This window comes from Rutilus rutilus (assembly GCF_951802725.1).
Source record: "Rutilus rutilus genome assembly, chromosome: 23".
NCBI lineage: Eukaryota > Metazoa > Chordata > Actinopteri > Cypriniformes > Leuciscidae > Rutilus > Rutilus rutilus.
The window spans coordinates 25,572,865-25,588,273 of record NC_140233.1 but is presented as its reverse complement, the minus strand read 5'-3'; positions in this window follow the sequence as shown (position 1 = coordinate 25,588,273).

The following is a 15,409-nucleotide window of genomic DNA, read 5'->3' as shown; positions in this document are numbered from 1 at the left end:
TCTACATTTTGCATGGTAAATATTACACCCATAAATAAAAATTTGCAAAATGCATAACTAAATGTAATTTATTTTTAATAGAGATGGAATCGCTGAAGAAGTCATTAAAGTTAATTAAAAATAAAAAGTGGATGCCCCTGAACTTGGGAGGGCGCCGGGTGAACTGAATCGCATAGCCGAGTCTGATGGTACGGATGAGCCAGCTGGGAAGTGCTAGCCAGGCTCCCAGACACCGTGCAAGCGGGACCAACGGGACCAACGGGACCACAGACGTACCCGGGGTGGGGTAGCGAGGTGGAACACAGGGACTCGGCTCGGGAGGCACTGAGGCGGCCCGTAGCGGAGTCTGAGTGTGCCATGCAACATTTACCTGGTCCCAGGCTGGGTCAGAGGGTGCGTGGGAAGGCCTGGTGGCGTCCCCGAGCCGCACACCGCTGCCCGCTGGCGATGAGAGAGGGGGATGGGAGTGGCAAGGCATGGAAGCGTCGCTCACTGCCACCTGCGCCCTCTTGTGACCTAGAGATGGAAGAAATTGCTCTTTTATTGAAAAAGTGTGTACCGCTGGCTCACCGGCAGAACAGAAACAAACTGAAAAACAAACTGTTCAGCCACAGGTGTCGCTCCTGGACATCGCCCGACCCAGGGAGCGTGCAGTGATTTTTGTTGCCCGGTGGGCGAGGTCCGCCGCTGTACGCAGATCCTGCATAACCCTTGGGTCGAAACTACAGGAGAGTAAGCCTTACACGCCTGGGAGGGGAGGAATACAGCATTTTTAGTTGTTTTCGCAGATCCGTGTGAGCGGGGATCGTTTTGACAACGTTGACGACTGTGTGCGGAACTTCTCAAAAACGCAAAGGAAAAACTTTTTTGTTAATAGCGATTTCTAAATGTGCAATTTGTTTCAAAGTAAATCGTGCACCAGTTTTTGTTCAGTGTATTGTGATCACAATCTATCTGATCTGTGATCGAACTATCTTCACATGAGTTTTCCACACAGCTGGTCCTGCTCCAACTCTGGCCGCCCAAACAAACGTGCCACAGTTCTCGTGTTTACTTTTCCAGGGGACATCGACCTACAAATGGCGTAAATACATTTCCCCTGCATTTTAAGCTGGGATAGGAGAAAGTATTTTAACATCGCAAAATTGCACACATCACCTTTAAATAAAGCATTATACGTTCGTCTGAGTTGGAAAGCAGGGGATTATGGGAAATGAGCAGATTTCTGCAACAGTCCGGTGTAAGTTTAAGGGTAGCATTGCTGCCACCGCAGGGAGTGGTGTGTGTCCAGAGCCCATGAAGAGAGCGAGAGAGCCGACCCCCTCCTGGGGCCAGTGGCCATGCTGTAATAATGAGCCCTGGAGAGCAACACAGTGTGTGCCACGAAGAGCCATGCCCACAGGTACTGACCATAATAACTGCCCCTGGGAACGCTGAGAGAGAGAAACACACGAGTAATAACCAAGTCTCTTTTCTCATTCTCCTACAAACAGCATCCTCTAAAAAAGTGCTGTGCCCAAAACACATTGTCTACTGGATTCTCTGTCCTGTAATTGAAGTGAGTGTCATACACTGTAGAGAGGCAGAATAAGAGCCGCTGAGATTTGATCATTTCGGGTAATAGATTTCCCCGGCACAAACAGGTGGAGGCTGTCGGTGTTGCGGAGGGGAACGATAAAGACCCGACACAATCGTCTGAGAGTGCACTTAACTAAACCTAATCGATTAGAGAGACCTCAATACACAGGCATCACAGAGCCCATCTGTCAAATCACATCAGCCCCCGCGTTGATCCCGCCCGCGTCACCACTTATCAGCATGATACTCCGCTCGTGTGTGTGTGTGTGTGTGTGTGTGCGTGTGTGGCGGGAAAGCCCTTTTGATATGGCTCACCATGGCACTTCATTAAGATCTGACATCTTCAGGTTAAGACACACACACACACACACACACACACACACACGAACTGTTCTAAATCTTCGTAAGCTGTCTATGTAGGCAGCCTTTAAGACATCATAAGTGTGCGCACAACATGATGGATGTTTCAAAGGGTAGGCCGCATGCATTGCTTTGCATTTTCAATTGAGTTTGCAGTTATAATATTTAAAATTAATAATTTTATTTATAACAGTTCAATTTAGGCATTTTTGTTATATGCTGATTTACTTCTCAGAAGCCAATCCCATAATGCACTGCACCAAGCTCAGGGAAAAATGCTTTAAGCTGCAATATTATATTTTACACATAATTACATGTATAGCCTGTTGACCTTCCCTTACACCATAACCCACTCATGAACTTAACCATACCAGCAAACCTGTCCTACTCGTATCACACTTCAACAACAGCACTAGTTTTGCAATAATTCAATTCAATTTTGAAAATTGTATAGCGCTTTTCATTATACATATTGTTCCAAAGCAGCTTTACAGAAAATGCATGTCTGCATTTCAATTTAGAGTGATCTGTTATCAGAGGTGATTGTGTCCAAGTTATGTATTTCAGAAATGTACAAATACAAATCACACAGTTAGCTAAAAATGTACTTATTTAAACTATTTATTAATTTAAGGCAGAAACAATGAGCTCATTAAAGTAATGAATACATGTTTGTTAAATGGTTAGGATATATAGAAAAAAGTAACATTGTACCTAACGATTATTATTTTTGACGTAAGTATTGTAGTTAAAGACATATAAAGTGGGACTAACTGTTGATATATTAAATAGAATTGTTAAATTATAATAAAGAGTTACATTTGTTTTAGTCAAGTCACCTTTATAGCACATAAGTCTTATAATATAGCACATAAGATTATAATTTAAGTCATTCCATACTAAAAAGCTTTAAAAATATCAGGGTTAAAGTTGAAGTACCAAAATAACTAAAAATAAATAAATAAATAAAAAAAACTAAAACTTAATTAAAAACAATGTGGACATTTAAAAAAAAACATGAAACTAAATTTTTTAATGAAAACAGAAAATATAAAAATAAAATGTAATTCCAAATTCCAAACAAAAACTGTAATAGTACATCAGTGATGCTAAACTATAACTGTTAGCTTTTAGAAATCTCTGTGAGATTACTCCGTTACATTTATGACACACAAAGTTGCCGCCTATGTAGAGCACTTACATTCAGATTTTGGAACAGAGCCACACCGTAGGTGGAGGGATTGATCCATACAATACAGCAAAGTCCCATTAAACATCTCCACAACAAACACCATCAGATAATTAAAGAGAGAGAGAGAGAGAGAGAGAGAGAGAGAGAGACATGCTGTCTGTTTGCAGGCTTGTGTCATTTAATCTGGTTAATTGAATGCTTCAATAATTCTGAGCAGATTATACTCTGACAAAGTGGCACTTTAAGGTCAGGGTTAAGTAAGGCCAATTATCTATTTGTCAAATACATAAAGCTCTCATCTAATTTCCGCTCATTGAAATTGATTGTGGTGTAAAAACGGATCCCAGATGGCTAATAAGATTTGGTGGTGGAGAAAAGGCAAAGCAAATATTATCTAAAGGTAAGGGATGAGGCTTGATCATTTAGAATAACAGAATCCGCAAAGCTGATTTTCATGCATGAATCGCCTTTAGCTGACAAGATCAAGATCAGCCAAAGCTGTTTATCGAAGAAGCCAGAAATGAGGAACACCTTGACATGAATCGTACCTCAGGAAATCTTCTGAATATTCTAGATGCTGATTGGTTAATGCAACGTTCCAGGTGCGTCACAATATTAACAGCTATTGTAATAGGTAAAGCCTAATGTTTTGATCAAATGTTTTTAGAAAGCCTATATTTTTTTAACAAGAATTAAATTAAAACATGATCAAAATCAAGAAATATACACTGAAAAATAAATAACTTGTAGGATTTACTTGATAAAATCCTCGTAACAATTTGCACTAACACATTATAAGTCATTTTTACAGCCAATGCTCTGTACGACTTACCAGAAAACTGGCAGATTGATAGAAATCTGGTGTAGAACTGGTCAGTAGAATCCACTTACTATTGAATATAACATTCATTTGACATTTAATTGACACTTAACATGTAATTGAAGTAATTAAGTAAATATTACTTAATTATATTTAATGTCACATATATAATTAAGTAACATCTACTTAACTAAGTTAAGTACATTGAACTAAATTTACTTTTTATTAAACCACACTTTTAAAGTGTATGCTTTACTTAAAGACATCTAAGTAAATAACACAATAGATACTGTAACATGGCACCTGAACACACAGACCTCAGTACTTGGTACACAATACACAATGACGGTATTCGATAGATCGTTTTTGAGTATGAATGTGTCATTTTGAGTAGAAAATGAATCCAGATCACAAAATCTATCTATCTATAGACAATATTTGTATTTTATATGAAATATATGAAATAGAATTGTTAAATTTTAATAAAGAGTTACATTTGTTTTAGTCAAGTCACCTTTATAGCACATTATACAATACAGATTTTTTCAAAGCAGCTTTACTGTAAAAAAACAAAACAAACAAACAATCAAACAGGAAAATAACAATAAATAATGCAAACTTCATACAATACCAGACACATAGTCATATGCTGATATATTACTCATAACTAACCATGACGATTCCTTTCAATATGCACAGCAGGAACCAGCAGGACTGACAGGCTCGCTGGATTCTTCTGGATCTAATTAAATAAACAGCACACATTCAAACTGACAATTAAGCCAATATACGGCGCTGTTCGGGTCAGTGTGACACGGCTCTCCCTGCCAGTCTCTACAGGAGCCCAAACACTGCCAGATCAGCCAGCGGGAAACAGCACAGTTAATAAGCACGAGGATGACCTCTGACCTCGCCTTCCACATCAAACACTGACCATACTGACCCTAAAGCAGCACTAGTTTAGCAGGTTTAGCTTAACCAGACTGAAGAACTGGGAGAATAGTTCTACAGAATCTGTTCACAGAGCTGGTGTCTAAAGCACAAATCTAGACCCGTAATCAATGACTATAAACTTCTCAACGATCATCTATTTCATACATTTGAAATATTATAAAACTTTCTCTTAAATAGCACTTAATGAGCTTTATATTAAATTACCTTTACAAATGTCATGACATCGTGTCAATCTCTAAAGGTGCCCAAATATTGCCCAATCACCCAGCAGGAATCAACAGTTAATAAGCATTCATTAAAGCACTGGCATGAACTTTGACCTCACATTCCACAACATACAACACACCAATAATTTTAGAGCTAATAATGGAGACTTGATCCACTGAGAGCAGACTAATGCATATATTAATGCAGGTAGAGAGAGTGTGAATTACCTCAGTATGCGTGTCTCTCAACAGTGTTCGGCACCAGCGTCTCTACTCCTAGTGAAACTGTACGTTTATCTGCTTCAAGAACAGTGCTGTTATTTCCTCGCTAATGAGAAATGTCTTGTAGCTTTTAAGTTGCTAAACTATGTACCTGATCAAATCGCCAGAGCAAAGAGAGTATGTGCTTTCCGTACATAATAAAATGTAATTCTGTGGCAAAAACATGGAAATAATGTGTCATTTTTATCCTATTGTTTACTATATTTATTTTCTTGGTCCGTGTCATTGTGTTGTTCTGGTTCTTTTGCTGTTGTCGGCTGTAAAGACCTTTGAAATAACTGAAATCATGTGGTGAAGTGATATAGAGCTGTAATGCGGTCAAGATCTGCTGGAACTACTTTATCATTGCATTTCCCTGAAAATACCTGCACAACCAATCAGATTCAAGCATTACAGCCCAGTAATATCTTTGCATTAATGAAGCCTGTACAAAACTCTCAGCCAAAATGATCGTGCTACGGTGGTTAGCAACACGCACAAAGACGAAGGAGTTTCAGATCACAAACAGTCTTTATTCACACTCAAGAAATTGCTGGAGACATCAATAATTAAAGCAAACATAAATTTAAAGATTAACGAGAACCAAACTCCTAAATAGGAAATTCAGGGCTATGCATACAAGGGTATTCAAAGGAAACTAAACAGGAGACACAGGTGAAAACAATTGTAAACAAATGTAGGAAACTGAAACTAAACAGAGTGGAGAAACAGGAACCAAAGGAGGCAAAACTGAATGTCACAATAAAAGTCAACAGAAGTGAACATAACCACAAGAGGCCAGTTGCTATGGCGTTGCTAAGGGGATCTAAGTGGTTTTAGCAATGGTGTTCTGGGTGGTTGCTAGGACATTGCTAGGAGGTTGCCAAGGCTAAAAGCTTAATAAATTTGATTTCCCCCCAGATAGTTCAGCTCTAGCTCTGACCATATTTTTTTTTTAAACATTTGTTGGTGTAAAGATTCATTCAGTCATATTTAAATAATGTGAAATAACAATATCACACATTTGTTTAGGTTACATGATGTAACACAAACGGTGCAGGAGAAGCTACGCTATGCACCAAAATAATCAGCCTACTACTTTGAGTTAGGGGTTTGTTCACACCCTACATATGATCAATACTTGACTTAGATGACCCGTGTATCAGGGTTTTGAGTTTTCCTCGTTCGGATCGGCCAGTGTTTTGTCATTGCTGCTCACTTCTGGAGTTTTCCGCTGTGACTCAGAGTCATTGATGATAGGTGGAGTGGACAGGGACTGCTCACTTTAAAGCTCATCTCTTGTCTCCTGTTCTCATAATCTGCGTAAGATGGAGCGAGAAGCGTCCGTCTGCTGCGCTCGATCAGCCGTGACTGGCTGGGTTTGACGCATTACAAACCGCCTTTCCCTGCAGGGCGCCCGCGTAGGTTCATGAGGTCAAGACCCCGGCTGGTGCTGTCGCTCCTTACCCATCATGCTTTGTACCGAATCTGCTCCTCTGCCTGCCTGATGTTCTCTTCCTCAAAGTTTGTGTGCCGCCGCTACCGTGTGCTGATGGGACAAGACAGCGGGGGGTGGACGGCGAGCCTGACTGCTCTTTTTTGACTTTGGAGCGGCTGGAGTGACGCTTTCACAAGCGTAGCGGGTCTCAGGCTGAGGAAGTCATCAGAGTGGCAGGCCTGTCAGATCACGGAGGGCCGGAGGTCTGATCTCCACCGTGGCAGGCAAAGAGACAGCAAGCGCAGACTGTGCCGCACTGACAGGGAATATGTTCACACAATTGGCAAGCTGGTGGCAACTCAGTGACTGAGACTTCAAGAGGCATCGCGTGAGGATTGCTGGTGGAGGACAGCCGGCTCGAGAAGCTGGGAAGAGGACGAGCTCCGAAATAACAAACACCTCCGATTTACCTCAAAATATCTTTTTTGTTCACGTTAAATCAATTACAGGCTATAATTATGCATTGTAACCTAAAACAACAATGCATAAACAAATCTGTGGCCATTTCCTTAAGTCATTTATATCTGAGGTTCCCAACTTTTCTTTTACTTGCTTTCTAACACACTATATGAAGGGGGGAAACGGTCTGCATTTACATTTTATGTGTTTTGCAGCATTTTAATTTTGATTAGAGTTGTATTATTTTAATATATCAGTAACAATTGATTTATTTAAATACTGTTAAGTCATCTTGCGGTCACATTTCTTAGTGCGCCTCTAGTTTCATTTACTCTTAAAAGTTGATCAAATAAACTTTTAGCATATTAAAATTGAAATATTTTCAAGTATTAAATAATCATATTGGACCATACAATAAAGTGCTCACTATAAATGAGAATGTAGCCAGTAGCAAATAATTGGTTGATCATGCAACGACAAAATTACAGCCTATTGCCTATAAAAAAATATATATATAAAAAAAATATATATATTTTTTAATTTCCTGTTTTAATAAAAAGGACAGCTATCATGGGGTCAGAATATAATATCAGAATATTATCATAATATCAGAATATTAAATATCTAGTTTAAAATTTTCTGTAGAAATTGTAAGTGCAAAAACAAATATGCTAGGGTGTTATGGGTGGTTGCTAGGGCGTTGCTAGGGTGTTTCTCACTGGCCCTAGCCAGAACCATAAGTCTATTAGCTTATAAACCACAATATTAGCATAATAACGCCTCTCTTCAACAAACTGCACAATTTGGAGCGTCATTCATGTCTGTAGCACGGTTTGTGCTTTATTTTATTTTATTTTATTTTATTATTTTATTTTATTTTATTTTATTTTATTTTATTTTATTTTATTTTATTTTATTTTATTTTATTTTATTTTATTTTATTTTATTTTATTTTATTTAGCAGATTAAAATTGAAATATTTGCAAGTATTAAATAATCATATTGGACCATATTGCTCACTATCAATGAGAATGTAGCCAGTAGCAAATAATTGGTTGATCATGCAACGACAAAATTACAGCCTATTGTGTTATAGTGTTATGGGTTGTTGCTAGGGCGTTGCTAGGGTGTTTCTTACTGGCCCTAGCCTGAACCTATTTGCTTATAAGTCATAAGTCTATTTGCTTATAAACCACAACATTAGCATAATAACGCCTCTCTTCAACAAACTGCACAATTTAGAGCGTCGTTCATGTGTGTAGCACGGTTTGTGCTTTAATAATTTTTTTACTTAAAGTAGTTCTAACATGACAACTCTCGGGAGAATGGTATGGTAATAGAGAGTGGCATGGTAATAGATATGGCAGTGTTAATGTATTTTAATGTACATCTGTTGCTGCTGCACATGTAACACATGAAATGATCCCCGTAGCAGATCTATACAGGTGGAGCTGGGGAAGGGGGAGGGTGTCTGAGCTAACAGCAACACTACTGGTATTTGAATGTTGAGCCGCAGCTCATTGGATGCGACAGCAACCAATCAGCTGCGCTATGCAGATAATGATGTGATCGCTACCGAATGAGTTTAAGACCTCTCAGCCTGCGCCATCTAGAGTTTCATGCCGGAACTAGGTGTTCATTTTGTTGTGTATTATTATTATCATTATATATATTTTTTTTATACACATCACTTTTTGAATTCCTTATACCTTATAGCGTCATTACAGTAATTAAATTCAGTGAGAAATATAATTTTATTCAGGTGTAGCCAAACCTGTCTTAGCTGCCAACCGGCTTTATTTAACATTATGCACCGGAGAAACTTTTCCCGAATAATTAATACACTTATTTGCAATCATATATTTTCATCAGTCTTATAGGTGATATGAATTAGTTTTACCGTTACACTAATGACTTAACAATGACTGACACCTCATTTGAATTTCCCAGCATATACCGTGACATGTTTGCAGTCTCTCTCCACAATTGTGAAGTAAACCTCCGAACACTTTAACAAACATGACAGCCATGTAGAGAGAATAATGAATAATCATTACCTAAAGGTCCACAAATTATTGATGTAAAATAAGCAATGATATTTTTTTCCTCTATGCAATTTATTGCCATTAACAAGTAACTTGCAATCCAATAAATGTCAGTGTGGCTTTCAGTTAATTAAAGGAATAGATATTATATAGTAATGCAGGGTGGCACTTAGATCCCAATTGCCACAGACTGCAATTTACAGTCTGAGCTTTATTTGAAGGGAACCACAAATAATGACCATTAAGCTGTCAGCCAATGGACAGGAGATCACATTAATGAAATTAGATAAGCCGAGCGGTGATCTACACAGCCATCTCAGTAAAGAGACGAAGAGCCCGGAAAAAAAGGGTCAGGACCAATTAACTAACAAAACAATGCCGGGCCCCTGTCGCAGTCCACCGGCGCTGAGTGAAACTTCCCTGCGTTCACAGGCCGTGGCGCTATGACTGGATGAGGCGTCTGTGTGTGTGTTTGGTGTGTCGTTATATGATTTCCTGGACCTTCGTGTGGCGCTTTAACCTTCATGCCAAAGGGCTTCACTATTTCCTGTTGAAGAAATGATTTGCTCACCCACACAATCCAAACACATATGAACGACTTTTTCTGTGTGACGTCAAATGTCTGAGCAGCTCTTTTTCATAGGAAATCCTGCAAAAATGGACTAAAAAGCAGAATAAAAGTCTGCCATATGCCATCTATTTCTATATCTACATTACCATTCAACAGTTTGTGGTCAGTAAGATTATTTTAAAAATGTTTTTGAAAACTGAAATATTGTGAATTATTAATGCATTGAAGAGTTCAGATGCAAAAGCCTCTAAGTGCCATCTGAAATTTTCTTCTAGAATGATCATTTTTATCACGCTTGTATATTTAAGTTCAATAATTTCACTTAAATGGCGATGCAAATTACCTATTAATTGTCATTTAAGTGAAATGACTTAACTTAAATATACAAACTTTATAAAAATTATAATTCTAGAAGAAAATTTCCGATGGCACTTAGAGGCTTTTGCATCTGAACTCTTCAATTTTAAATAACTGGTTTCTATGTGAATATATTGGCTAATAAAATGTAATTTATTCCAGTGATCAAAGCTGTATTTTCAGCATCATTACTCCAGTCTTCAGTGTCACATGATCCTTCAGAAATCATTACAATATGAGGATTTGCTGCTCAAGAAACATTTATGATCATTATCAATGTCAGCTTCATATTTTTGTACAAAAACATGATACAATTTTTCAGGATTCTTCAATTAATAGAAAATTCAATAGAACAGCATTCATTTGAAGTAGAAATATTTGTAATTTTATAAACATCGTTACTGTAACTTTAAATCAATTTAATGCATCTAAATAACATTTACTTTTGAATGGTAGTTACATTATAGATTTGTACATAGTTACATTTTATTACATAGTTACATTGTAGATGTGTAAACTTCTTATGCCACATTTCAATTCAAAGGTCTCATCCGGACCCCTGTTACGATACCCTTCTGGTGCTTTTTTGGCCTGTTTTGGAGTTTGACTGCTCCTGGTTATTATGCTTTGTATGTGGAAAAGAGCAGCAGGAACATTCTGCTAAACCTCTTCTTTTGTGTCCTACACAAGAAAGTAAGTCGGGATAAGGGTTTGACCGACATGTCTGTGGTCTCGGCGCCTGTTTTCTATCCACGCAAGTGCCACGTAGGCCCCATTTTGGAGCGTGAGACAAGCCGAGGAAGTTAGTAATAGTTTTGCTCCGACCCTGACACTAAAAGACACGTCTGCCGAGCCGAGCCGAGGTTCACCCTGTCCTGTCCGCCCTCATGAGTGTGTACACAGCCTTGTGTTCCTGTGTATGTGCCCCCCGGCACAATGCCATGGCTGGCACTAAATTAGTGATTAGGGACCCTCTCCTTCACGGCCCTCCCCCCTGCGCGCTCTCCAGAGACGCCCCCAGACTGGACAGCTGGATGCATCAACAACTGTCACCTTGTCAGGGAAAGTTTTCTCTCCGTCCGCCAAACTTTGGTCAGTCCGTCAGCCGGTCGTGAGGGTCCGCGTGCTCCCAGTGACGGATCCGCAGAGGGGGGGAGGGGGGAGTGTGTGACATTTCTGACGGCTCCCCCTCAAATGAGCGTCTCTGCTGCTGTCAGAGCAAGCCTCGCCCCCCGGCAATGACTGTCAAGACACATGCTCACAGCGGCACGGAGAGAGAGCCCGTCACACACACACTTTTTTTGTTGTTGATGGCTTCTGTGGTCAAATGTTTATGCCGAGGAGGCTTTAGGTTACAAGGCTAATCTGTTGCAAATTATGAACTAGTGTTTCATTGGATCCACTTTCACGGGGTGTTAAATTTCTCCTCTAAAGTTCGCTTTTCGTCTTGATAAATGGCCAAAATGACATTTCCTTCTTCCGGGAAGATACTCCTTCCATTCAGACTGGGACTAACAGTGCATGGATGCGAAATCTGAACTCAACCTTCAGCATAAAGGTATATTTTTTACCCAAAACCGAATTCTCACACCGTTCCAAACCTCTATGACTTTCTTTCTACTGTTGAACACAAAATACAGCATTTTTACAGGTTTTCTCAATTGCTTAAACATGCAGGCTTCTGAACCAAAATTTCAGAACCATAACTCCATTTATCAAAAAGCACAGCCATTTCACTAAACTATAAACACTATTCTCCCGTTTTGACACATGAGTCAGATTTGTTGAACTGCCGCTGCAAAACTCTACACACAAATCCCTTCATTTCTCATTGCCTACACCATGTTGTCATTTAGAAAGCACTAGCATTCAATATCATTCACTCAAGTCAGCACAGCTTCAGCTCAGTTAGCACACAAACACTCAAGTGGAAACACTAAGAGTTGAAACTGATCACACACCAATCAGAGCCTTCAATAGATATGTCAGTTTTTGGAACAATCTTTTCTAATAATATAAATCTTTACTATCATTTTTTATCAATTTAACACATCCTTGCTGAATAAAATTATTTATTTAAAAAAAAAGTTACTGACCCCAAACCTTTGAACGGTAGTGTATATTGTTACAAAAGATGCTGTTCTTTTTTAACTATGTATTCATCAAAGAATCCTGAATAATACAAATAATAATAATAATACGTAAGCAGCAGAACTGTTTCCATCATTGATAATGAGTCATCATATGATAATGATTTCTGAAGGATCATGTGACACTGAACACTGGAGTAATGATGCTATTCAGCTTTGATCACAGGAATACATTTTACAATATTTTAATAGAAAACCATTCTTTTAAAATGTAATAATATTTCACAATATTACTGTTTTTTTTTCTGTATTTTTAATCAAATATGTAAATGCAGTCTTGATGAGCAGAAGATACTACTTTCAAAAACATTTAAAATAGTAATGTTTCCAAACTATTGACCGGTACTGTACATTTGTCATGTTCATGTTCATGGTTTTTCAGCAAGAGTGAATGGTTTTGAGTGGAGAGCTTCATTCTGACCTGAAAATAGGACGTTTGGGGAATTGTGGGAGAAGTTATGAATGTGTTTAGAGAAAAGGAGGCATCATTTCAAGAAATGTGTTTAAGCAATCGAGGACAAACTGTTATAATGTGCTGCATGTAAGGTTTGACTGCAAGAGGTCTTGTTGGCAGAGGCTATTTACAGTAACTCCGCCCACTGACGTCTGATTGGGCAGAACATTTTGCCGAACTCGCTCTACTCCATTTTCCCATCATATCAGGTCGGAAAGGCATTTATTTTCTATAAAAATTAAGAAAATATTTGAAAAGTGGAAATAAAGTTTCTAATGTGTGTTTAACAATATTCTTTATTCTTTATTTGATCCGCATTAGCTTCCACAGAGTGGTTGGGGTCCACAAAGCAATACAAGACAAACAGCCAAATAAAATATAAGAACATGAAAAATACAATTAATATAATACAAAAAATACAATTACTCCAATCAAATCATCTAACTATACAAACACAATAAAGTGTTTATTGGTTATGGTAAGGTGTAAGGAAGGCTTTATTGTATAATAAATATATTCATTTACACTCTATATAATTGTTGCATACCGTTTAATGTACAACAACTCTGAGGTGAAGATAGTCTCTGCCACTATTTATAAGTATAAATAGCATTTGACTACTATTTACACTTTTTACTTAGTGTAAATATAATCTATTGCTATTTAAAATGAATACAAATAGCTGCTGCCTTCTTCTGCGAACCACACGTTTTGAAGAATGTTGGGAACCAAACGGTTCCGGTGCTCATTGACTTCCATTTCTCAAAATATCTTCTTTTAGTAAACGTAAATGATGACAGAATTGTGATTTTTGGGTGAAATTATCCCTTTAAGATTGTTATGTGTAATTTGTCGCACAAAGGATTTGAACACTTGGAATAGAGCGCAGTCATGTGGATGTGTTGTGATGATTATTATACATTTATGCTATTTTTGTGACCCTTTTGAAACTTGAAAGCTTCAGTGCATGTAAAAAAAAAGAAGAAGATTTTTCAAAGTTTTACAAGAAAATACCATTTCATTCATTTTTTGTTTAATTCATGTAACTTGCCGATTCTTTGTAATTATTTGTGCAATTTATCAATTACCGAATTAACATTGTTTAAAAGTAAAAAAAAATGTATCTTTATTTTTTATACACATTCATTGTACCTGCTTTGACAAGAACAACCAGCACATTATTCACAATATCTCATATTGTGTTGTACAGAAGAAAGATTGATTAAAGTATGAAGTAAAGTACTTTACTCTCTGTGAAGTAAAGTATGATTTGAAGGACATGAGGATGAGTAAAAACAACAGAGTTTTAATTTTAGGGTGAAGTGTAACTCTATTGACTGTGTTTCTGTCATTTACCACAGGAAATCATTTCGACAGTGGATGTGAATAAAGTTAACCGTTTGCTCGATGAAGCTTTGAAAGAGGTGGATGAATTTCCATTTCTGAAATAATAGCATGTATCATGCGAAACATGCTGGCTTTATCATGAAATTGAAAGACTGTAGAATATTGTAACCACAATTAACCACAAACAAAACAGAACAGAACGAGAGTTAAAAGCCTAAATCAATTTCAGGATGGCACAAATGCTGTCAATAGAGCTTAACATGTATTGAATCTGGGATCATCCCTTAAAGAACGAGCCTTTGTTAGAACAGATAGAAAATAAACCTCATATGCTCACAGTCCATAACTGAACTGAGAACATTTACATTCATACGGAACTGATATGGAATTCTGCAAAAGTCTATGATGGATTTTCAAAAGCCTGAGATGAATTTGACATTTAACTGTTGAAATTACCATAACGTCAAGCATAACACACTGTGACTTTTACATGAGGTGTATAATTGAAATTCCTCCATCCGCCTTCTCAAAGTTCCTCAACAAATAACATGCAGCACTTAATGAACATATCATAATGATGAAATGTTGCTGTTTTACACACTAGAATCTCTAGACATCACACTTTTGCTCTGGTGGGATCGAAGCCTCCAGGGTTTCGAACTTTAACCTATTGTGTCTGAGCTAAACCCGATAAACTTTAATGGGATTCTTCCGGGTGGATCTATGTGTGTCTGTCATGTTTGTTGGGGTAAACATGGATGGGACACATGCCTTGAGACGGGACAAGCTGCCAATACTCTGGTCATGTGACAGGACTGGTGTCTCCACACTGAGATGTTGTCAATACGGGCATGTTGACATGCTCTGCTCATCGGCTACAGGAGGAGGAACCGCACCAAATCCTGCTTTACTGATCCTTTTCCCATGAGGAGTCACAACAGTGATCATTTATATCAATTCTTTTTAAATACACTGATTTACACGTTTTGCAAGAAATATTAACATTTGTCTGTTAAAAAGAACATCTTTGGGTAGTGTTAATTGATCCTGAATTGCTCTGGATGCTGTAGAAGTTGATCTGGAGTGTTTCTTTCAGTCAACAGAGCGAGTCTGAGGCTTTTGTGCGTCACTGAATGTGTGTGTGTTGCAGTGCTGCTCTGATGCAATACTGCCCTCCAGTGTCTGCTTTCACACACTGACGAACATCATCTCTGTCA